Raw genomic sequence first — 24,526 nt, 5'->3', positions numbered from 1 at the left:
AGCCTACATATTTTTAAAATCACAAAGGAATTTTATTAAATATAAGTCGTTGTTTACTTGTGTACCCAGCTCACAGTGGCAAATAGACAGAAGAAAAGTTTGTCTTGTTATCCTGGCCTTTGATACCATCTCAGCGAGGTGGTATGCCTCAGCTTGACAGAGAATTTATTATTTGAATTTTGTCTTTGGCGTGTTGGCCTTTAATTAAAAAATGAAGCAGTTCAAAGTAAGCCCTTTAAACCTTCCATCAAAAGATTTGTAAATGCCTGTCAGAAATCCAAGCTTCTGATCTATATTTTAGAGATTTCCCCGTGTGGCCAAGAGGTGTGGCTCCTATGGCTTCCGTTTACACACCACACATTATTGTGCATGTGTATACGGTTATATGGGTTGATGTGTATGTGTGTGCGAAACCATCTTCTCATAATGTTAGGACAAGATCAGATTTGACACCCATGCACACACATATGCACATTGTCATTCATACATCAGTGAACTGAGCAGAAAGCATACAATCCCTTTGCACATGTAACACATGGGAATATGTATGCATGTGTGCATCTGTATAAATCTGTGTGTGTAAATCTGTGGAAGTGGTAAATGGAAGTGCTTTATCCAAACAGAAATGGACAATTGCTTGTACTAAAGCTCTCTTAATCATTTCAGTTCATCATGAGTTACCATGATGTGATTAAATTAGATGAATGTAGAAGCGAATGTAGACATACAGAGAGACATTGTAGTTTGTCTTGTAGTTCACAGAATTACATAATAATATTCCTTGAGGTGTCTTAAACGCATGTTTGCAGAGTGAATAGTACTAATTAGAACCCAGTTATTCTCGTTTCAAGACTTGGCCTGCCTTCAAGAACACACTAACACACATACTGAGAGCTCTAGGGAGAGTCTTACCTTGCTGATGGGAAGGTTATCATTCTCTGGATTCAATCAGCGGGGTTGGGGGGATGGGGTTTATCATCTAATATGCTCATAGAGGGAGACAGGAAGGGACAGAAGAAGAGACGTGGCGTAGGAGGACAGAGTATTTTAGCACTTAGACTTGGACTGATGTAGCGCTGCTTGAGACAAAAGCCAAACAGATAGTGCAGCTCTGCAAAATGATGCCATGGGTCGTAGTGATATTAAAGTTCTGTCAGTTGCCTGGAAGCTCTGTTTGCTTTTTCTGCATCTCACCTCAAAGACACTGATGTTGCATGCATATTAGTTAGCGGCTGGTCACCCTATGAGAGATCTTGATGAGAGGATAGCCTGAAAAAGTGTGGGCTTCCAAAACAATTCCCGTATGTCCTAATTACTGTGAAATATCAGTATTACTGTAAATCCAACATTGCGCTGCCAGAGCCAGAATCTTGCCACTATCCTGTTTCTTCTCCTTTCCCTTCACAACACTCAAAAACAAGGCTTGAATGTTTGCTATCTCCTCACTCATCTCTCTTTTTCTTCTTGGCTCCCTTTTAAAATCTATCTATCTCTCTATCCCTTTGCCTTTGCACCCCTGCCTGTATAATAGCTGAAAGTGATTTATGTTGGCATGTTTTTCTTTTTATTAATGATGTGGAGATTTTGCCACTTTTTGACATTAAATAATGACACATGTACTGACCCCTACATTTCAGGGACCCACTAAAATGGCAACAATAGCAAAATGGCTTTATTTTAATATACCCTTGTTTCCAGTGTTTGGATTGTTAGTGACAACTTAAGAAGCCTATTTCATCGATTTTCGATGCCAAATAGAATTTGATTCGTCTTCTTTTATACACATTTCCAGTTTGCCATAGAATAAAAACCTGAGTGTAATTCCTGAGTGAGAAAATTCAAAACAAAAAAACAGAAATATTGAAAAACATTTTTTACGCTTGGTTGGGGTGAAAAAGTTGGTGTATTGATAAAAGCAAGTGCAGTGGAAACAATAGTGAATAAATCATGATGTGCATGACGCATGTGACTTACATGTCCACTGAATCTTCTGTTCCACTGTGGAGATGAGAAATTGCGGAAGAGGAAAACATCAGATCTTTGTGGAGCACTGTAATGTTCCCCAAATTATGAGACAAACATAAATGCCATATTTATATGTTTTCTACTTTGTTTTTCAACCTTTGATGCTGATTACATAATCTTGTTGCGCCCTTTTCTTCTGCGATGTTTTAATGGCACCCGACTGGAACTAAGCGCCTTCAGCAGTTTGACTCAATGAACCAATTCCTAATTTTCACATACCAGTAGTGGACGGTAATCAGCATAAATTCATGTTTTGTTTTGCAAATTTTTCTTGAAATGCGGTTAAAACTTGTGTTATAATTGGATGAAAATGGGGCTAGTGACTCAGAAGGTAGACAGGCTCATCCACTGGTCACAGGGTTGGCAGTTCGATCCCCGTGTCTGCCTGTCCACATATCGAAGAATCTCTGGCCAAGACACTGACCCATAAATTACTCCCAATGGTCAGATCAGCAACTTGCATAGTAGCTTGCTGCCATCAGTGTGTGAGTGTGTGTGTGTGAATGGGTGAATATGATTTTTATTTTTCTATTTAAAAAAGAACTTGATCGATAGAATGACAGAAATGTAAAAGCAGGACCGAAGATACCACCACCATTGCACAACAAGAAAAAAGTTGTCTTCTTACATGCTTGTTATATTGATTTTGGTAACTTAAGCACAAAATGAATCGTGTCTTAATGTTTTTGAATGATCTCCCCACCTGAACAGAGCATAGCATCAATGCTATACACACACATGTTCTACACAACATTAAATAACTTTTGAAACCTTTGTTATAGAGACGAGCTTGAAATTGTGTCTGTCCCGTGCGATTCTCAGCTTTCTGAGGCAACTAGAATGGTGCCTTAACAACAGTCAGGGCAGATTAATGGTGTGTGCAATCACATGATATGGGAATAGAATCTTGCTGGCTCACTGGAGTGGAAATTCCCACTCACTCACATATATTTGACCAATTGTAATTTTTTTTGCAGTTAGTTTACTGTGAATATATTACATTTACATTTACTCATTTGGCAGATGCTTTTATTCAAAGCCACTTACAAGTGAGGGACAACACTAAAGCTTCAGTGCAGTTGGAGACCTTGGTGTAAGTACTAAGTACTGCATCTATTCAGTAAGTGCAAGGATAACAGTTAAAGAAGTGCACTGAAAGTGCTAAGTAAGTGCTAGTTAGGTATGTTAGGCTGGTAGAGGTGTTAGGAGAGGAGGTGCTCTGTGAAGAGATAAGTCTTCAAGAGATTCTTGAAGATAGCGCGGGACGGCCCCGCTGTGATAGGATTCAGTAGCTTGTTCCACCATCAGGGAACCACAGACGACAACAGTCTGGATAGCTATTGCTCTGTGTGCAGGGATGGCAGTGCCAGGCAACATTCCTTGGAGGAACGCAGTGGCCGAGAAGCTCTGTCTGCTTTTCTTCATCTCACACCAAAGACACTGATGTTGCATGCTTATTAGTTAGCGGCTGGTCACCCTACGAGAGATCTTGATGAGAAGATAGTCTGAAAAAGGGTGGGCTTCCAAAACAATTCCCATATGTCCTAATTACTGTGAAATATCAGTATTACTGTAAATCCAACATTGCGCTGCCAGAGCCAGAATCTTGCCACTATCCTGTTTCTTCTCCTTTCCCTTCACAACACTCAAAAACAAGGCTTAAATGTTTGCTATCTCCTCACTCATCTCTCTTTTTCTTCTTGGCTCCCTTTTAAAATCTATCTATCTCTCTATCCCTTTGCCTTTGCACCCCTTCCTGTATAATAGCTGAAAGTGATTTATGTTGGCATGTTTTTCTTTTTATTAATGATGTGGAGATTTTGCCACTTTTTGACATTAAATAATGACACATGTACTGACCCCTACATTTCAGTGACCTCTTGTACCCACTAAAATGGCAACAGTAGCAAAATGTCTGGACAGCTATTGCCCTGTGTGCAGGGCATGGCAGTGCCAGGCAACATTCCTTGGAGGAACGCAGTGGCCGAGAAGGAGCTAAATCCTTCTAGTGTCATAATCGAGAAGTCACTGAGCTGTAACTCACTGACGAAAAGGTGGATTTGCAGAAAACTTCACTCGGAGCAAAACCTAAATGTAACTTTTCACATTGAAAAAAAATTATTATTCAATAAAACCCAAGCACCAACATGAGGGTGACTTTACTCTACACCAGAAAGAAACAGATGGTGCCTCTGAATCATATTAAATATAACTTAAAACTTAATAAATGAATAAGCTCAGAATTGGTAAGAATATGAAATTATGTCCAGGCGGTAAACAGAATACATTTACCTTTTCTGAATCTGAGCAGCTTGAAAGGCTCATTGATTTACAGACGGCACCTCAGTCTCTTTTCCTTGAGTGGAAATACAGCTTTTTGCTCGATACGGAGGCTAACCATATTTTACACTTCATCTTCATCATTTTATATGAGCAGGAAAAGGACAGAAGCTGAAAAGACTTGGACAAAATCTGAATCCGGAAGTACTTGTCGAAATCTCATCCAGTTTGTTCTGTGCGTTATGATGCAACTGATGCAAGAACTCACACTGCACCAAATGTAAATGAATTGCCTGACACTAAGCATTAAGGCTTACTATGATCCCAATATTTCTTTCCCTGAAATATCAATATTTAGATCATTGCACTAAGATAGTCTTTTGCTTTCGGAAGATGTTAATGATACATAATTAGTTTATACAAATAGCAATTACCAAATGGTTAACCTAGATCAAGTCAGGAAGATCGTTTTGCCTGAAACCTGGATAGACTGTAAAAAAAAATGATCGTATTTTTAACTTCTTATTGCGACTGTAGCTCCGATGGACAATAGTCTATTATACTGACTGACCTTCTCTAAACTCATCGTATCATTTCAGATTCAGCAAAACCCTCAGCAGGTCTTCTCTGCCTGAAGCTGAGGAAAGGGGCTTCATGAGCATATTGTATCTTTATTAGGGGTATAACAGACACAATGTCCGCATTATACTTCGCATGGTATTAGGTGACCTGTGGGGACATCCTTTCACTGCACCAGTGGAAGCTGTCTGTAATAGAGGGTATTTACCACACAAGCCTATGTGTCCTTCATCATCACAGTAAGAAGAGATAGAAATTATTTTAAAAGAGTGCACATCCTAGTGAAGAATTTTGCGGCAGAGTCTGTACTGTGACATTATATTTGCAATCCATATGACCCACAGAGGTCCTAGGTCTTTGTCCATCAAATCTGTGAATGTATTACTTTAGGACACTGAACAGTTTTGAGCCATATATCTATGTAAAACACAGGTAAGCAAATATTGTCTCATTTCCATATAAGTTGGGTATTAAGGAGCAAAGCGAGCTGAATTATGCTATATAAAACAAGTTTGCTGTGTCTTTTTTGCTTATTTACTTAGCGCAGGTATATATCACTGATTTTATTTAGCACGGAAAGGCCTGAAAATACGGGCATGTATCTGTTTGCGTGTGTACGTCTGTCTTTAGCATTAAACACATTTAGTCTGAAGCATTAAACAAGTTCTAAAGCAGAGCTCTGTTGTACTGCGCACACTACCAATCTCACACCCTTACAAGTTTATTACACACGATACACAGAAACAAGATCAAACACCATCTGTGGCGCGACAGGTACATGACACACTGTTGTTGAGAAGAAGCACTCTCACTACACGTTTAATTTTAGACTTTTACTCAGCCACCGCGATCGAGTGCAGTGTTGTTAATTCTGAAACGCTGCACTTGCACATGACCTGCAATGCATAAATACATAGATCAACACGAAGGCCGACACGCAGCACGTTCATGCACTAGAGCATCATGGGCAAATTCCTTTTAGGTTTGTTTCCTCCCTGCTTGTGGTGCAAATCAAATATAATCACACAAGCGTTCACACTCGGGAGACATGTTCAGTTTTTGCCATAACTGATGTGTTCGGAGCAAAAACAAACATACCGCTGTGTATCACCCTCACATTTTCACATTTTCTTCTCCTCACCATGGTAACATTTTAATTTTCCCTCTGGCTGTCTAAAAAAACGACTGACTGACTGTTTGTGTTTTACAGGTAGAAATTGCCCCATTGTTTTAACACATGCAGCTAGTATAAATGACTGGAACAGCTTTTACATGCTCCTTTAGACATGAGTCGATCTGAAAACGATTATAGGCCTCTTTCAGAAAATTGGCTAATGGGGTTCCTGAAACAGAAAAATCCATATTCCTCTCATTCGTACTTTCATCACTGTCCTGAGAGTGACAGTGACGTAACAGTGACAGTAAGTGAACTGTGTCGATCCTTATAAGAAGAAATATGACCAAAACATGGTTCAATTTCTAAACTACTAAAGCAGCCACGTGTTGTTTTGAAAGAGTTTATCTTCACACTAATGGTCTGCAGTGTCTGATCAGGTGAACACACTCATTTTCTGTGATCCCTCAGATATGCTGTCTGTAGCTTCTTACCTAATTTGAAATTTGCATTTAGGCATCAGATTCATCATACTTTGTTAGTATATTCTTCTTAATGTTATGAGCTGTTATGGGTTGTTGTAAAGACATATGCTGTAGATATCTCATTTGTGTGTCTTTACATAGAATATGGAGTTAACTCCATTGTTCTCAGTCATTCATCAATCATTCACAGGGAAGGTACACCATCCTGCATGTGTTGGCTCATCCATCATTTTTGCAATAGCCACCATGGCTGTCCTTTAATTGAATTAGCTGTCTTGCCTACATTAACTTGTGGTTGGAGGTGAAAGCCTCCCTCTAACGTTTGTCAGAGCTAATTAAAGCGACTTCAAGTTTCTGCAAATCAAAATTTGATTTTTAGTATTCATTTTTAAATATCACAATGTTGAACAGATTTGTCACTTAACACACTGAGAGAATGTTAAAACTAAATTCCTCCCGGTGAAGCTAATTCAAGCTGAGGCACTGAGGCATCACTGAATGAACAGATTCTGGTGACATTCTCCAAACCACAGCCTCCAAAAAATGTCTATTACGTTTACATCAGGACAATTAAAAAAATCTATAGTCCTTGTCAATAGCGTAACCACCACTCAGTGTTGAGCAGAAGTTCAATTATTATTCTATACAGCTATACAGCTGCCTAGTGTATAATTATAACACATTCTCAGGTGGCCTTGGAAAACAATGGACTTGATGATATCCTTCTTTATTCTTCTATGTTTGGTTATAGCGAGGCAAGCAAGTGTGTTACCACAAGAGAGGTGCAATGTAGAGAGTCAGGAGTTAAGTGGCTGAAAGTAGCTTCCCTGCGCCCAGTGCATGTGCAGTCTGGGTCTGTGCAGTCGCGACGCATTCAGGTCACAGCTGTAATGTCCACTTGCAGTGTTTACAAGATGCAGCAGTGCAACAATCAGACACACTTGTGTTTTAATGCAATGTTTTTCAGTGTTTTTCTTATTGTAAGTGACAGAGCCATTCATCAGCTTGAATTGTTTTCATTTTTATCGTAAACCGGAATGGCAATAAGTAGAGCACATATGTCCGCCAAGGCAAACAATCCTACACATGTCTGTCAGATCCAGATTATTATCTGTTGAGATCTCAACACCATATTTATGTTTGAGTCTTTACATCAAGGTTCATGCATTATTTCTTGAGAAATTGATGAAAATGTTGAAAAACACCCTATCGCACAATGTTTAGGAAAGTGAAACAAAATTCATGGATCCACCCTGGCCCCTGCCCCACCCCTCTGTCAAGTTTGGTGCAAATCAGTTCAGTATGTTTTGCGTAATCCTGCTGACGAAAAAACAAATAAACAGTCAGACATGGGTTAAAACGTAACCTCCTTGGCAGAGGTAAAAGTTCACTTAATGGCAAATCTGCATATTCAAAGTAGTGCCTTGTCTTGATGTAGGTACACAGTCCAATATCCAAGGAGGTCTTGTTGCTGGACACCTGCCTCAGTCTCTTGACATTCACACCTCCCCCGTGGCATACTCCCTGAACACACACACACACATACACATACACACACACACACACACACACACACATCACTTCTACAGCAATCAGTGGTAGCTCTCATTAGCCCAGACAGAGGGTGTGGATTGTGGTTTATGTGTGAAATCAGGAGGGAGAGATAGAGAGGGAAAGGGAGAGAGAGAGAGGCAAAAAGGGGGAATAGAGAGAGCGAAACCTAGAGAGAGGACTGGGATTTGGCTGGGACTCTTGGGACCAAATCACCCTTGCATGGAGCAGGAGCAAGTGGTCTGTCACTTACAAACACTCAGTCACACACACACACACACACACACACACACACACACACACACACACACACACACACACACACACACACACACACACAGACAGCTCATCCCCTCCTCATGGAATACTATCTGCTTCCTGGTAATTAGAGCAGAGAGAAGTGTGTGTGTTCTTTTTTTTTTTGGTGTGTGTCTCTTTAGCAGCATGGGTGAGAGAGGTGTTTATTTTCCCACTGTGCAGGCATGCAGTACATGCAGGTGTTTTAATAACCCTTAACTCTACCCAAACACATGCACACACAGTGCAAAATGTACACATGCCACAGCTGATGACAGAGAGTAATTGCATGCCGTGCAATATGATTTTTTTTCCTAAAATGGATGAAGTAAACCTGCACGTGTCCTCTCTGTTTAGGACTGTTTGCTCAGTTCAAGTTGAAGATCTTGACACAAAGAGATGGTGGAAGGGATGCGAGGGGTCAGCTACTATGTTGGAGGCCTTTCAGACACACTGGGCTTTGTAGAAGTGAGCAATGGCAAAAGAGAGAGACACCTATGATCCTTTCTGAGGTGTTCTCTATTCTCTGTGGGGACCTGAGGTGTAAGACTTTGTATTTCCAGCTGCAGGCGGTGATAGAAGGTGGTCAGAATGTGCTGCTCTCTGGAACTTGGTGTTGCTGACTCTCTCAGTGGCAGTTCCATGGATAGTCAGTGGGGGGTGCTCACTGTGGCCTCTTTTAGAGTCATTAAGCATCTCCTTAGTTTCCACGTTTAAGGAGAGGTTGTTGTCATTGCTCCACCGCCCCTCTATAGTGTGTATTCGTCATTGTTCGTGTTGAGACCCACCACCGTTGTGTCATCGGAGAACTTCGATGATGTGGTCGGAAGTGAATCAGTGTGCACTCATGAGTTAGTGTGGGACTGCCTGCTCAGGGTGACTGTGGCGACTGGATTAGTATTCTGTGCTCGTGAGCTATGGCTCTCTCTCTGAACGGGCTCAGCACTGAGCCCCTTTATACTCCAGCAAAAGCCCCTACACACACACACACATTCACACACATACACACCTTGTCATTTATAATCGTTTCAGTTTTCTCAACAGATCTCTGTGGATCAGTATGGATTTGTATACAGTACTCTGTCCTGCCTTGGCTGGATTTCAGAGGCTATGCAGCATGGGCCAACTTCCTGTTGATGCTATTAAAAACGTCATAAATCAAAATAAAGGGAAGATATATTGCGTACCTTCTAATAAATAGATCTCTCTGTCCAGCTGCATTGTGTATTGGCTACATCTCACGAGGAAAATCTTTTTTTTTTTTCTTACCAATGCAGAACACATTTGCACTTTAGGCATGCTTGCTTGACTCCTACATGTTCCACTGTCCCACATACATCTCCTACTGTGGTATTTTAGCTCCCACAGCAACCATCTGCACCAGGACTCAACATGCTGTATACCTTCAGTTTTTTTTAAGACAGACTTGCGAACAAATACAGTTCAAATGGAGTTCAGTCAGAAGTCAGATGCTGTAGATCCAACACAAAATAGCTTGAAACATTTACATCATTTCCCCAAATTTGAGACAGGGTTATATATATTTTCTGGTTAAAGTCTACTCTGTTCTATAGAAAGACATGGGAGGAAGTGATCAACAAGTGTGTCACAACTTAATTTCATTTTCTTGTTTTGTAAATGCATCTTTCCCTTGTCAGTGGTGTCTGATGTTGTTTCCATTTCCTTTATATACAGCTCATCAATCCGTCCGTTATGTGACTAAGAGAAGATGTGCAACATTTCAACTATTTCAAATATTTTATAACATTTTCTCTGAAATTCTATACAAAAACAATATAAATGGGTAATATAGCTGATCCTATACTTTCTAGTGCCAAATATGAAAAGTCTATGGAGCTACAACAATTAGGCAAGGCAAGTTTATTTATATAGCACCATTCAGACACAAGGCAGTTCAAAGTGCTTCACAGAGGCATGGAAATACATTAAAAATAGAACATTATGACAACATAAAAAATAGCATTTAAAAACAATAAAAAACTAATTTGAATAAATGAAAATATATAAATAGGTCATATCAAGATTGCATAAAATCAGGTAAGAAAATAGGACGTCACTTTAAATGAAGAGCTGCAGTGATAAAAGACATTATAAAACAAGCAAATGCAAACATTGTACGGGAATTAGTCAATTCTAGTTTAATCAATTGACATAAGATTAATCTGGAATAATTTTGACAGTCAATTATTCTTACTGATAATAAACATTTGGGCTTTTGGCGTGTTAGTCAGACAAAACAAGACATTTGAAGAAGTCACTTTGGTTGGGAAATTATGACAGGAATTTTTCACATCTTCTGACATTTTATACACAAAATGATGAATTAATTACTTAGTCAAATGAAAAATAGTTCCAGCCCCAAAAGTCTGAACCTCGTATTTCAACTCCTCTATCTCTTAATACTTAATAGGTAGCTGAATTGACAGTGGACTTCAATACATCTCTCCTTGAACTCAAATTCATGTTATTCCTGCAAAAATTTATGGAGTGTCTACAAAGACATTGGAAACAGCCACATATAACCTCATGGTGGCAAAAAGAAAGCATTGAAAAAGCTGTTTGAGTTTAATCGTGAACAAGTTTGTTATTCAGTCATTTTACACAACGAAACACTTTTCAGAAATTGAAGGTGAATACACACTATGTTACTGAGAACAAGAGAGAAAGACTGAAGAAATATAGCATGAAAGCACACATGCACAAATATATATATAGAGAGAAACTACAGTAGAGCAGAGAATAGTATCCATTCCCCTTCACCAAACCCCTTTCAGATCTCAGGGGATTTAACTGGTTGAGGGAATAGGATGAGGACCAAAGGTTGGCCCCGAATTAGGTCTATCACTCTGTCTGCACCTAATGAAAGTTGTATGATGTTAAGAAGGGAGCAGCAGCGAAGGCAGATTAGATTTGTGAGCAGGATATCTTAGAAGGAGAGTGGAAGTTTGGAGCGACATGTGAGCACGAGGAGATGAAGTGAAGCAAGGGATATGATGTGGTTAAGGCACCAGTGGGCCAAATTAGCTAACCTCTAGAGACCCCCCCGCCTTGTGCCTACCCACCATGGGAGAGTGTGTGCGCGCGTGCGTGGCGTGTGTATGTGTGTGAGAGAGAGAGTGTGTGTTGAATGCATATGCTGTGTGTGTGAATGAGTGGATGACAAAAAAGCCTCAGAGCTACAGTGTGTTTCATCAGGCTCATGCTGCTCTTGAGTGGTTGTAGAGCAATTCGATGATAATGGAGTATAGAGATGTTTTGCTGCACCACACACACACACACACACACACACACACACACACACACACACACACACACACACACGCGCAAAAGTCTATATCACTCTCTGGCCCACTGACTTCTGGTCAAGCTCCAGTGGCTTCATGTGATCGATTAACTGCAGAAAATAGACGGGCATCCCATAGTGCACCTGTGCCCACAGTCATGTGATACAGTCCCCAGAGGCGTTTTTGTGTGTGTGTTTGTGTGTGCATCTGTTTGCTAAAGTTCCGGTTTTGTGATCATATAAAAATGTTCCAAAATTCATCTCCAACCGTGCAAATCTCTATGACAGGTTTGACATTTCATGTGAATATCGGTCTCTCCGGTTTTATAGAAAAAAAATGTTTGTGAGATACTGCAAACTGATTTTCAAGCACAAACCCCCAAATTGTTGTTTTTGTAACAATAGCATTTTGCCTGAACAAAGAATTAACATGCAGTTTGGAGCAAAGCGTTTGATTCAGGAAATTATTTGTGGGAACTGAGTGATTCACCTGAATGAAAATGAAATGAAAAGATTCTTTTATTTCTCTGCTTTGCACAGGCAATCAGCTGTGTTGTTGCAGTGTAATCCCAGCTCCCAGCTATGACTGCAAAACAGCCCACTAGCAAGAAGTCAATAAGAGGCTGAATCTATGGACAATGGAGTTTTGTGACACAGGTGCCTTTATATTTCAGACTAATTAGCAATGAAGGCATGAAAATCACTACAATGTAGCTTTTAAAGAGACACCGTGTGGCTCTGAGTTCAATTTAAATGCTTTTGTTGTACATTTGTTTTGAAGATGTGACACAGTAGAGCATGTGGAGCTCACAAGAATGTAGCTATAGTATGTTCCCTCCCAACCAAACCCTGTAGCAACTAGCCTCATTGCTGGAGTAGTGACAATGGGAAAGGGCGTGCTGATTTCTTCTGTTTCCCTACATTTTGTTGGTGCATTGCTTCATCCCTACATTCTACGGTACTCACTAATCAGATGCCACAGATGAATCCTTCATAGCTCCACTACTGGTTAAATACTCAAACTCGAAAAATTATTTCACTGATGTTGCTTCATGTCATCATTATTGTGGCTCATATAATAATTCGGTAGTTCAGTAGTTGTACTGACATCCTTAGTTATTTTTCATTTGAGAATTCGAGTTATTTGCGCCTGGAGCTAAAAAATGCCGGTGCTATTTTCACTCACTGTGCTCTGTAAGGTTGGAAAGAAAGAGTAAGTGAGCCTTGGGAATTACCTGGGTTTATGTATAAATTTGTCTTAAAAGATCTGGTCAGATCTTCATCTAAGTAACAGTTATGAACACAATTTTTTTTTTTTTTAAGTATATTTTTTGGGCTTTTTATGCCTTTTTTGATAGTGCAGTAGAGCGAGCCAGGAAATGGGGAGGCAGAGAGAGGGGGAATGACATGCAGCAAAGGCCGTCTGATGCGGGACTCGAACCGGGGCCGACTGCAGCGAGGACTGTAGCCTCTACACATGGGACGCCTGCTTAGACCACTACGCCACACGACGCCCTGAACACAATTTATTTTAACTAGAAACATGAATTGTTGTGTTGCTCTTTTCTATATTGACAACATCCTTTAAACATTCAGTGTAGCCTGGAAAAGATATGTGAACCCTTCACGGCTAATGGCATCAAAAAAAGGTAACTGGATTCGAGAGTTATCAAACCTAGACTCCAGTCAATGAAACCAGACTGGATGTGTGTGTGTTATACCTCCTTTGACTTATAAAAAAAGACATTTTCAGTTTGCTGTTTACATGAAACATCTGGTGATGTGATCACATACAGGAAATCTCAGAAATCTTATGATCAAGAATTGTTGATTTGCATAAAGCCAAAGCCATCTCAATGAGTGTAGAGATTCATCAGACAAACTGCCAATAAATTGTCATTTATAGACAGTCTTTAACTGTCTAATGACAAATTATAAACAGTACAGTGAAGGGAGCTTCATGAACTTGGGGCTTTGCTGCATCCGGGCCTGGGCAGCTCATCATCACGGCAAATGAATTCCCAACTTTATCAAGGTATCTTACAGGAAAATGTCAGGGTGTCTGTCCATCAGCTGAAGCTCGGTAGAAGTTTGGTGATAATGGGTGAAAGAAAATCTACCACAGAATGACATTAACACAAAGAAAATCTGTCTTGGCCCAGTCAGATCCCACATTTTAACCCAACAGAGATGTTGTGTAATGACCTGAAGAGAGATGCTCACACCAGACATCCTAAGAATATGCAGGAAGAATTCCTCCTGAACATTATTCAGGTCTGATCAGCAGCTAATGGGAGAGCTTGTTTGAGGTTATTGCTGCCAAAGGAGGGTCGACAGTTATTAAATCCAAGGGTTCATTTACTTTTTTCCACCAGCACTGAGAACCTTTAATGGATTTGCTCCATAAAGACATGAAAGATTATAATTGTTTGTGTGATATTAGCTTAAGTACATTGTGTTGGTCTGAACTTGTTACTTAGATGAAGATCAGATCACATTTTATTTCCAAGTAATGCAGAAAACCAGGTATTTGAAAGGGCCCACTTCCTGTTTCACTGTAGTAGAGCTCGTAACATCTTTATTGATCTTTTATTTACATCTGTGGAGCTCTTATCCACAGATAACAGTTTTGATGCAAACATCCACTGAATCACTGTTAAGTAAATGACTCCATGTGAATGTCTTTTGATGTCCTTTGATGAGACGCTAAGGCTAAGGTTATTCAGAACAGCTTTGGTAGCTTAGGCACTGTGATGGTCTAGATTAGCTTAGATGAGCTCAGCCATTTATGCTGTGAGGAAACCAATACAATTTAGATATAGAGTAAATAGTCATATAATAAGTTTTCTACATAATTTCTAAACATGGTAGCACAGCACAATAGCATGCAAGCTGCTATAGATGATGGCTTTGAGCGTGTGTGGTCCACTTATGATGCAATCACGCATGGAAAGTGCGACGCTGGGACCCATGTGGTAAACAACTGGCCACCTGAGCCCACATCGGTTACTCCGTGGTGCATACGTGCTCCTGTGTGAGCATCCACACCATAAAGCATGTGTGCATCCCTGACCGTATGCGCGCATGCAGGCTTGTGAGAAGATGATCTAACTTGCTGGGCCATCAAGAAGATTTACAGCAGCAGTATAATTACCTCTTGCTACTGTACAATGATTGAGTGTATGCAGGACCTGTTACCTCTGAGGTGGAATGATACTGAAAGCCCCATAGCATTTGACAACCAGTTATTTAATGCTTTTCTGAAGGTGCTATAGGTGCAGCTTCCATCCATTTGTAGAAGTGAGCTGATGGTATTGTCACCAAGAGAGACATAGTGGGACAGACGGGGGGGTTATTGATACCAAGCAGCAAGGGGTATGACAGATTGCCTGCCATTATGTAAATGCATTTTTTACATCACAGTATCATGACAAGATTCATGTCCATGCTGTTGCTGCAGTGTGTTTAAGTTCAATGCACAGGCCTGTATGTTTATGTAGATCCGCGGCCTTTCCATGTTTGAATAGGAGCTTGATGCATTGCACAGCCATGCTTACTTTCTGGCTGGTACACACAACCTCCTCTTTACCCGTAAGATGTCCTTCACGATAAGTGTCACAGGGACACTCTTCCCCCCTGAAATGTCTCCTCTGGGGAACTCATTTGTGTTCATCCGGCTTGACGTGAGGGGAATCTGTTTGCCAGACACAGCCCTTCATGATAGACAGGGCTATTTATCCTAATACAGGGAAGGGAAGCTTCCTAAACACACACACACACACACACACACACACACACACACACACATAGATACAGATACAATCCAATGTACACATGCACACATAGTCACACATTCAGAGACTTGCTCGCTGTGTGTATGTGTGTGTGTGTTTCACGTACTGTCACAGACAGGTTTAGTACGAAAGCACCCGCAGTCATGAAGTATGAAAATGTTTTGTTCTCTCCTGTTTGTTTGTTTGTAGCTGGTCTCTGGGGTGCTCCCACATTCATTCTAAAAGCAGCTGTACGCAATACACCCACACACACACAGACACACATGCCGCAGCAGAGCACCATCATGTGTGTCTGTGTGTGCACACATCTCCTTCATGCCTTTGAATTATGCGAGTGTGAGTGTGAGTGTGAGTGTGAGTGTGAGTGTGTGTGTGTGTGTGTGTGTGTGTGTGTGTGTGTGTGTGTGTGTGTGTGTGTGTCTGTCTGTCTGTCTGTGTGTCTGTGTGTGTGTGTCTGTGTGTGTGTGTGTGTGTGTGTGTGAACAATGCCTCCATTGTGTAAAGTGACAGTAAGACGGTGTAAGAGAACTGTGGTCTTCCTCTTGGGGCTGGGTCTCAGTGGGTAGTGATGACACCCACCGAAATACAAGATTATCATACATGCATACACAAACACATGAAGGTCATGCACACACATAAGAACACACACATAAATGAACACTTAGAGTATAAATACACACACACACACACACACACAGAGCAGAGCAGAGAGAGAGAGACATAATGGTTACTGCGAGGGAATCTGGCAGCGCAGTGCAGGGAGAACACAATAGGCTGGCATGGGGGTGGACACGTGTGTGTTCATATGCATGTGTGTGTGTGTGTCGGTGTGTGTTTGAGAGGGTGGTGTGGGTGAGTGAGCAGACATGTGACAGCAGCCAGCTTCCAGTAGCTGTATTAAAATCCCTCCAAATCGTCACAGAGAAGAAGTGGACGTGTAAAGCTTGACCACTGAGTGACAGTCACTCGTGCCCTTGCTAAGTCAAAGTAACTTCAAAACAAGTGCAACTCGCTTCTCTCTCTCTGTCTATCCCTCTCCCTCTTTCTGCCTCCCGCTCTCTTTTTGTCAGCGCATATTAGCATCACCAGCCGGTGTGTGGCAATTAAATATATCCCTGGGCAATGAGGCCCTATTTAGAAATCATTACAAGACAAGGAATTCTTGCCCCACGAGTTTAGCAAAAACACATGGGAAACTGCGTGTGTGCGTGTTTGTGTGTGTGTGGTGTGTGTGTGTGTGTGTGTGTGTGTGTGTGTGTGTGTGTGTGTGTGTGTGTGTGTGTGTTGGTAGGTGCTTGTGTGTGTTCCTTACCTTCAACATCCGTCATTCTGATCCACTCATCCATGGCTCTTTGCTTCCAAGATAACTCTCCCCCCTCAGACAGTCTCCAACAGTGCTGTAAACCCTGCCCCCCTTCACCCCCTCTCCTCTCATCCCTCCCTCCTCCCCTGGATGCCGACTAGAGATGATATCATCTGCATGGGAGTCTAACGGAGCAGTGGGGAGACTCCATGGTCAACTGCATACTTATACACAGTGTGTGTGTGTGTGCGTGTGTGCGTGTGTGTGTTGTGCTGAAAAATGGATGTCAGGGTGTGGCAGGTTAGGTTCATATTCCCCTTACTCAGTTCTTGACTGAGTGCTGTCTGTGTGTGTGTATATGTGTGTGTGTATGTGTGTGTGTGTGTGTGTGTGTGTGTGACTCTGAAAGGTTTGGGATTAGTGGGATTAGTGACCTCTCGCATGCAGACATGGTTATTTTCAAAGCAGTTTCCTCCTGTTTCTACTATCTACTCTTATTGATCTTTTTATCATTTCTCTGTGAAGCATGCTATGTGTTAGAATCTTGTATAAAATATATATTTATACATATATATATATATTTGATAGAAGAAGAATATATATATATATATATATATATTCTTTGATTTGATAGAATGTGTCATAATTAGCCTCAGCATAATAATGAGAAAGAAGAAAAGACACAAAAGAACAAAAAAAAGAGATGAAAAGGTCTCCACAGTCACTGGTTTGCCTCCAATTACAGACTTTTCCATTAGAGAGGTCGATTTGATTCAGAGGTTTCTCTGATTCTTTTTGCAATTAAAATAAACATGTTATGCTTAATTATCTGAGCAACTTTGAATAATTACCCAATAAACCCATTAGACTTTTTTTTAAATAATTGTGAGTCGACCATTAGTGTTTTATTGCTCTCTGTGGACAATACAATGATCTGCATATCTAATGTGATGCTTGGAGGAGTGAGTGTAATCACCAACAGCTCTGCCTAATGTTTCAGTGAGCCAGCGTGCAAGCTATCATGCAAGTGAAGAGAACCTTTCACACAACAAAGAGATACTCGCAAAGATGATGAAAACTTAAGGAGGCAACAAACTATTTATATATCATGCTCAAACTCCATCCAGGCACTGGCTAGAAATACTATAAAATTTTATTATGCGTGTGAACACATTAATATATAAATAACAGGATAAATAAGTGGATAGAAAAAAAATCACCTTGCCTTTTTGTTCTGCAGGGGAGGTATGCTGCTGTATGCTCCCTTGGTCTTGCAGGAAATAAATGCGCCTGGGATTTATCGACACACTGGCTCTTATAAGCCTACTGTCACACTCCAGCAGTTACCCATGGCGGATTTAAGACTCAGGGAAGAAGAAACACTCTTAGTCTCCATCTCAGTCTCGTTTCCCTTTTCTTTCGCACCCTGCTGCAAGTACTTTTATGCCACTGCAGCCAATTCTCACTCAAATGTGGTCGAGTGGAACTGGATAGGTATTTCGGAGGCAAATTGTGTTACAGTTCTTCAGTGGGAGAATCAGCATCTGTGCCAACCCCTCTAATCCCAACCTATCGTTTCTGTTGATGACAACACACTTGGCACAGAGCCACAGCTCCTCTCTGCCTCTCTGTCTGCCCCATGTGCACAGCTGCCTTGGAATTGCGTTTTGTTTATATGATGGTAAAATATTCATAGAGAAAAATAGCTGTGGAGGCTGTCCATATAATCCCCCATAAACTGACATCTAAATCCATCACACACATGTGCACACACAAACACACCTGCATGCCTGCGCGATGAGAGCTGACACCCTCAAGGGCACAATGAAGTGAATGACAGCGGCACCCGGATGTGTCTAACCTGAGTGCCTAACATCTCGCTCATACACCAACAGATATGCATGCACTGATGCCCATACACACACACACACACACACACACACACACACACACACACACACACACACAGACGGATGCTGCGGTTTGGGAGTCTGCATCGATCGACACTCGTCAGCATGTCCTCTATAACAAGCACTGTCCCCGAAAGCACTGCAGCAAGGCTGTCAGGGTGAGAGACACTGAGAAATAGTGGGTGAGAGAGAGTGAGAGCGAGAGCAGGGAGTGCCTGTGCAGACAGAACAACAGGCTGACAGGTGCGTGAGTGACCACTGACCAACCAACAAATGTTTATGAGCCAGTCTCTCTACCTAATTTTTACCCATCATTCCTAATTTTTTTTTTTTTTTTTTCCCCTCTGCAAAGCTGGCTTGAAGATTATGAGCAAGGCCAGAGTGGCTGGAACCGAAGCGCGAGTGTGATGATAATGATGAAGCATCTAGCCACCCGGCTAACGAGAGCCCAGATCTGCCCTGAGTCTGCCTGCTATGCAAATTTCTCTCACACCAGCAATGAATCAAAGGCGTAGCAAACCAATGTTTCTATTCGCAGCACTTTAGCAAAGCCATCATTCACAAAGGATACGCCATAGGCACGCACACTCTATGAACACACACACACACACACACACACACACACACACACACACACACACGCACTCACACACAGAAAGAGGGTAGTAGTAACTTGCACAACACCCGTACAACATGCCAAACCACTTTTTATGCCAGTATAGTAATAGCTGAAAACAATGCTAATTCCTATTTGAGCTTTTTTAAATCCATGCACACCAGTTTGTGTGTGTTTGTGTGTTTGTGTGTGCGCGCCTTTCTCTTGGTGTGACACTTCAGAGCACAATGGTCTCTAACACTGAGTCGACAATAACAAGGCTCCAGAGACAAATTCCTCTAAGTTGATGTTCTTGGCAGAGAAACACAGCGACATAAGACAGATCTTCTCTCTTCCTCGCCATCGCTGACCTCACAGCACCCCGGTGTTCCCGCAGCATGGATTTTTAATGCTCAACAAATAAGTTGTTTCTTTGTTGCCAAGAAGAAAAGTGAGTGATCTTAGAGTTAAGGCTTTAATTGATGGATGGAGCCATAAGTGCACGCACAGATGCACAGACAGACACAGGCATTTTCAATTCATTTTATGCCCTTCATCCTCTCTTTCTCCCTCCCTCAGCCTCTCTGTCTCTGTCTCTCTCACTCTCTTTCTCTCAGTCTTCTCATTATCTTGTTGCTCTGTCAGGCCAGTAGGTTTGCCTCTGGGGTGTTGAACTGGCAGAAGTAACAGTATGATGGTAATTTGCTGGAATGGAAGGTTGGACAGGCTCACCTTGCGTTTTAAAAGGTGTCATGCGGGCCAAACACCAGACACTACAGTTAATTATGTAACACATGTAGAGGAATTTTCCTTTTTTTTTTTTCTTTTTTTTTTGCGAACAGGATTTATGTCTTAATTGGATGTTTACACGGGAATATTACACTCATTTAAACAGGCAAACAAACAGGAATACACACTTTTGCACATGTTCAAGCAAAGGCAGGCATTCCATCTGTAAATGCGTAAAACTGCAGACGACAAATACCTACACGCATGTACTCGCATGTCAAACAAGCGCACACACACGCAAACAGACGGTGGCAGGCTTTTAAGCCTTTGTCAGATTAATAGCCACTTTCTCTCTGTGGTCAATAAGTGCTTCAGGGAGTTCCCTAAAGGCTGCAGGATAGCTCCCTGTGTGTGTGTGTGTGTGTGTGTGTGTGTGTGTGTGTGTGTGTGTGTGTGTGAGAGCATCTAACAGGCCTCATGGGTCAACCTGTCACCACAAAGATGGCTAAGCAGTTGGTTGGCCAGCGGGAAATCAATGTAAGGTGATGAGGCCTCACTCTGTGTGTGTGTGTGTGTGTGTGTGTGTGTGTGTGTGTGTGTGTGNNNTTTTTTTTGCGAACAGGATTTATGTCTTAATTGGATGTTTACACGGGAATATTACACTCATTTAAACAGGCAAACAAACAGGAATACACACTTTTGCACATGTTCAAGCAAAGGCAGGCATTCCATCTGTAAATGCGTAAAACTGCAGACGACAAATACCTACACGCATGTACTCGCATGTCAAACAAGCGCACACACACGCAAACAGACGGTGGCAGGCTTTTAAGCCTTTGTCAGATTAATAGCCACTTTCTCTCTGTGGTCAATAAGTGCTTCAGGGAGTTCCCTAAAGGCTGCAGGATAGCTCCCTGTGTGTGTGTGTGTGTGTGTGTGTGTGTGTGTGTGTGTGTGTGTGTGTGTATGTGCCTGTTTTTGTTCGTATGTGTACCTGTGCTCTTGTGTGTCTTTGTGCATAACCTTCATTGAGACTGAGAAAAAAATACCCAAATAGGAAAAACTTGCTACTGAGGCGGCGACAATAAATTGATTCCATTCAACAGTTTCAATTTGAAGGGACAATGCACAGAAATTAATTTGTAGATAATTACAAAATAAGAGCTTCTTGCTTTCTACTGTCCAACTACTTTGTACTTCTACTTGAACCAGATTCTTTATAAATGCCTGTTGTAGCATACTGGAGTAAAAGAACTGCACCTAGATGTCACGATGTGAAGGTGGGTAGACAATAAGGAGCTAAGGGACTTTTTCCACCAGTCACACCCAGGGGGTGAAACTGCACTTCTTTGATTTCTGAGGGGTGGTGGGCCTGCAAGGATGAGGGTTTAGGGTGTGGGTTTCGAAGCACGTGGCTGAGTTCTGAGCGGGCTGGAGATTAGAAGACTGGGAAGCACTGGAGCTGCTCTGCTTTTCCCCCACTCAAAGGAGCGATGGAGCTCTAGCTCGCTTCTCCGCTAGTGAACCCTGGTTGTTTAAACGAGCCCCAGCGGTCCTCATTACCCTTTCCCTGGGCACTCTCTCTCTCTCTCCATCACACGCACACACAGATGCTACACATTCACTTTCGTGAATGTGTAGCAGCATTCCTAGTCACAAGAACAGAAGCACTTGCGCACACACAGCTGTTGGCGTTGATGAAGTGTAACAGAGCTGGACGATACTTTTCTTGGACAGGCTGTCCTGTCCTTTATCAGCTTCTTGACTTAAGGGGTCGTTACCACGGTGATGGGTCTAATGATGCTTGGACCACCTAAGGGTTGACACACCAACACTCATCCACAAAACAAAGCCTTTTAAAGTTGACGCTGATCACATAATGTTGTATTTTCATTGACAAAAGCACAAATGAAAAACTCTCAGATGCACTTAGTCAGCCCTGTTAATTGCACACGATGATTTCATATGCTGCCTGTGTGTGTTTTTTTTACATTCAGCATTTCAAGCACTTAAGTGCAGCTATTTGAGCTCTCTACACCCTCCACCTCCAGAGTGTTTAATCACTGCTTTAGGTGAGCTCAGTTAAGCATGCACTCCCCTCCATCCACTCTCTTTCCCTGTCTGTTCTTCCATTTCCTTCTCGCTCCCAATGTTGTCTAATGTGTGCTCTGTGGAATCTATTGGTCCTCATCTAAGTCATATAAGCCATCAACACACGCGCTCCGCCACACATGCAGACGCTTTTCCTTTGGGGAAGAGGGAAGGCATTGAGAGCGTGAGTTATCTCATCTTCATTCTCATCTTCCCTCCCATTTGTCTCTGTGTTTTCATTTCGCTAATGATCTCTTGCTCCAGCAGATACCACCTATAGAGCTGGAGATAGACCTGGCATTATATTACCTACCTGGACGTGTGTGTGTGTGTGTGTGTGTGTGTGTGTGTGTATATGTGTGTGTGTATATGTGCGTGCGTGCGAAACATTCAAGTGAAGTTGCGATGGCTGGGTTCAGTGAGACACTGATACAAGGCAAGTCCTTGAATGTTTCTGGATGTGGTAGCACACTGCAGCCCCAGAGGTTTTCAAAGTGATTGAAATGCTTCTCTTGATGCACCCAAACACAACTTGATAGTATACATGTTGCATCACATTCTCTTTTTTCTGGTACCAATAACTTGAAACAGTTCAGGTTCAAAGAGGGCAACTAAAGAATAGTCAGTTTCAAGATGACTTTAAGATGTTTTATTTCTCTACAATTTAACATCCCCTGAAGGGATTTTGCAGCTGTCTGAACAGAAGGCTTTTCTCTTTCTTTGTGGAAAAGGGAGCTCAGAGTTCTTTGTCGCTCAGCGGTGTGTGATCTCTCCAAGATATAATGGACATGGCTGAACCTTCCATGGCAGAGCCTCGCACAGATGTCCCTCCCGATCACGACTCGCTTTCCATCGGAAAAGTCTGCAGAAAGGGAGTCCTTACTCTCTATGGAGTCATCCCGAAAGCCATCATGTGGCAAAGTTAATCAATGCGACTATTGGCTAGAAGTAATCAAGTGATTAATTAGCGCGACATTCAGCTGATGCAGGGAATTCTGGAGAAAGACTTATGGATACGGAAAGCGAGGTTACTGAGAGGATGAATATACATACAGAGAGAAATGGTGTGGTAGACTCACATGACAGAAAACAAGTGGGAATGTAGGTGAACTGGAAGCTCTTTTGCAAAGAGAAAAACGCACACACACACACACACACACACACACACACACATATATACACTCTATCAATCATGGGCAAAAAATGGATGTTGAAGTAGGGGCAAGTAGAAAAACTCAACAGATTTCATCTCCCTGTTTCCAGCTATCTTCAATACATCATTAAAAGAAATAACATATTTGATAGAGTATTCATGTAGCATTGAATGACAACCTCAAACACACACATTAAAATGCACAGGTTAGATATTAACTCAGACTTTCGTTATGCTACTGTATAATCAGCAGATTACCATAAAACTACTCTACATCATGTTCATGCATTTTATTTTGAAAACTGAGTGATACTCAGGGTTTTCTACATCATTTACACTAAAGACGCACTATCTTTGGTAATGTGTAAAATGGGGACTGTGAGGCAAAGTTCATTCTGTGGCCAACTGTACTTTGAAGCAGAGTAATGAGTCAGTGTTGCCTGCTGTATCTTGTATTTACTGTTTTTTTATATTCCCTGTTATTCTACAGTTTTTGTCTTCCAGAAAGTGGCAAGACTTTCTTCATTCAAATTTAACTGAAACCATGAAGGTATTTCTGTTCAAACTTGAAAGGGTGTCAAGCAGCTAGCGATGCGCTTTGATTTGTCTCAAAACTTTTAAAAAAATTAGATAGTTTTGCAATTCACTGTGATATTATTCAGTGCAGTCTCCACTTTGATCTAGCCAAATAAAAAAGGCATAAGTCTGTGCCTTTATTTGTACCATGTACCGAACTTGTCTAATCTACAGCCTCATGACAGTCTTTTGCAAAGTTCATTGTTCCAGGCGTTGGAAGTAGGACACGGTGTAGCAAGCGGAGGCAAAGATGAAGGAGGCGAGAGGAGGAGGTGAGGAAAGGGCAGAGAAAGTGAAAATTTCACCCAGTGGCACCCAACATTTTCACTTTCATTCCAAGGTATGACTGCTGAAGGGGTGGCAGGAGAAGAAAGAGTGATTGAGACGTGACGGGGTAAAGAAGACAAGGAGTAAGTCAAGGGGGTTGACGGGGGTCAGGAGCCAAAGAGAGTCATGAAAGCGAGAAAAAGCCATGCCGGCAACAGAAAGTCGGATACTGGATGTGTAGCAAGCAGGTGCAAGAGTGAGTGATGGTGACAGGGAGACACTGTGGTTGGGGTGGCACATTTATGCCTTGTAGGGACAGGAAAGTGATGGCTGATGTTTTGTTCTTCTTCTATTTTTTTAAGAGAAGCTGGGAAGGAGAAAGTGGGAGAGGAAAGGTTTCTTTGTGCTTGAAACATTGCATTGCAATTCATAGGTACTGCCATACGAAAAAAAATAAAATAAATGAAATTACT

At 41.7% G+C, this 24,526-nt stretch overlaps 1 protein-coding gene across 1 annotated transcript in view; it reads left to right on the top strand.

Moving 5' to 3' along the window:
- The window catches only part of adgrb2 (adhesion G protein-coupled receptor B2), a 209,161-nt gene that overhangs the window by 65,099 nt on the left and 119,536 nt on the right, over window positions 1-24,526 (top strand). The window lies entirely within an intron of this gene.

This window comes from Seriola dumerili, unplaced genomic scaffold (genome assembly GCF_002260705.1).
Source record: "Seriola dumerili isolate Sdu_G_001 unplaced genomic scaffold, Sdu_1.0 BDQW01000110.1, whole genome shotgun sequence".
NCBI classification, from domain to species: domain Eukaryota; kingdom Metazoa; phylum Chordata; class Actinopteri; order Carangiformes; family Carangidae; genus Seriola; species Seriola dumerili.
This window is presented reverse-complemented; position numbering and strand designations above follow the sequence as displayed.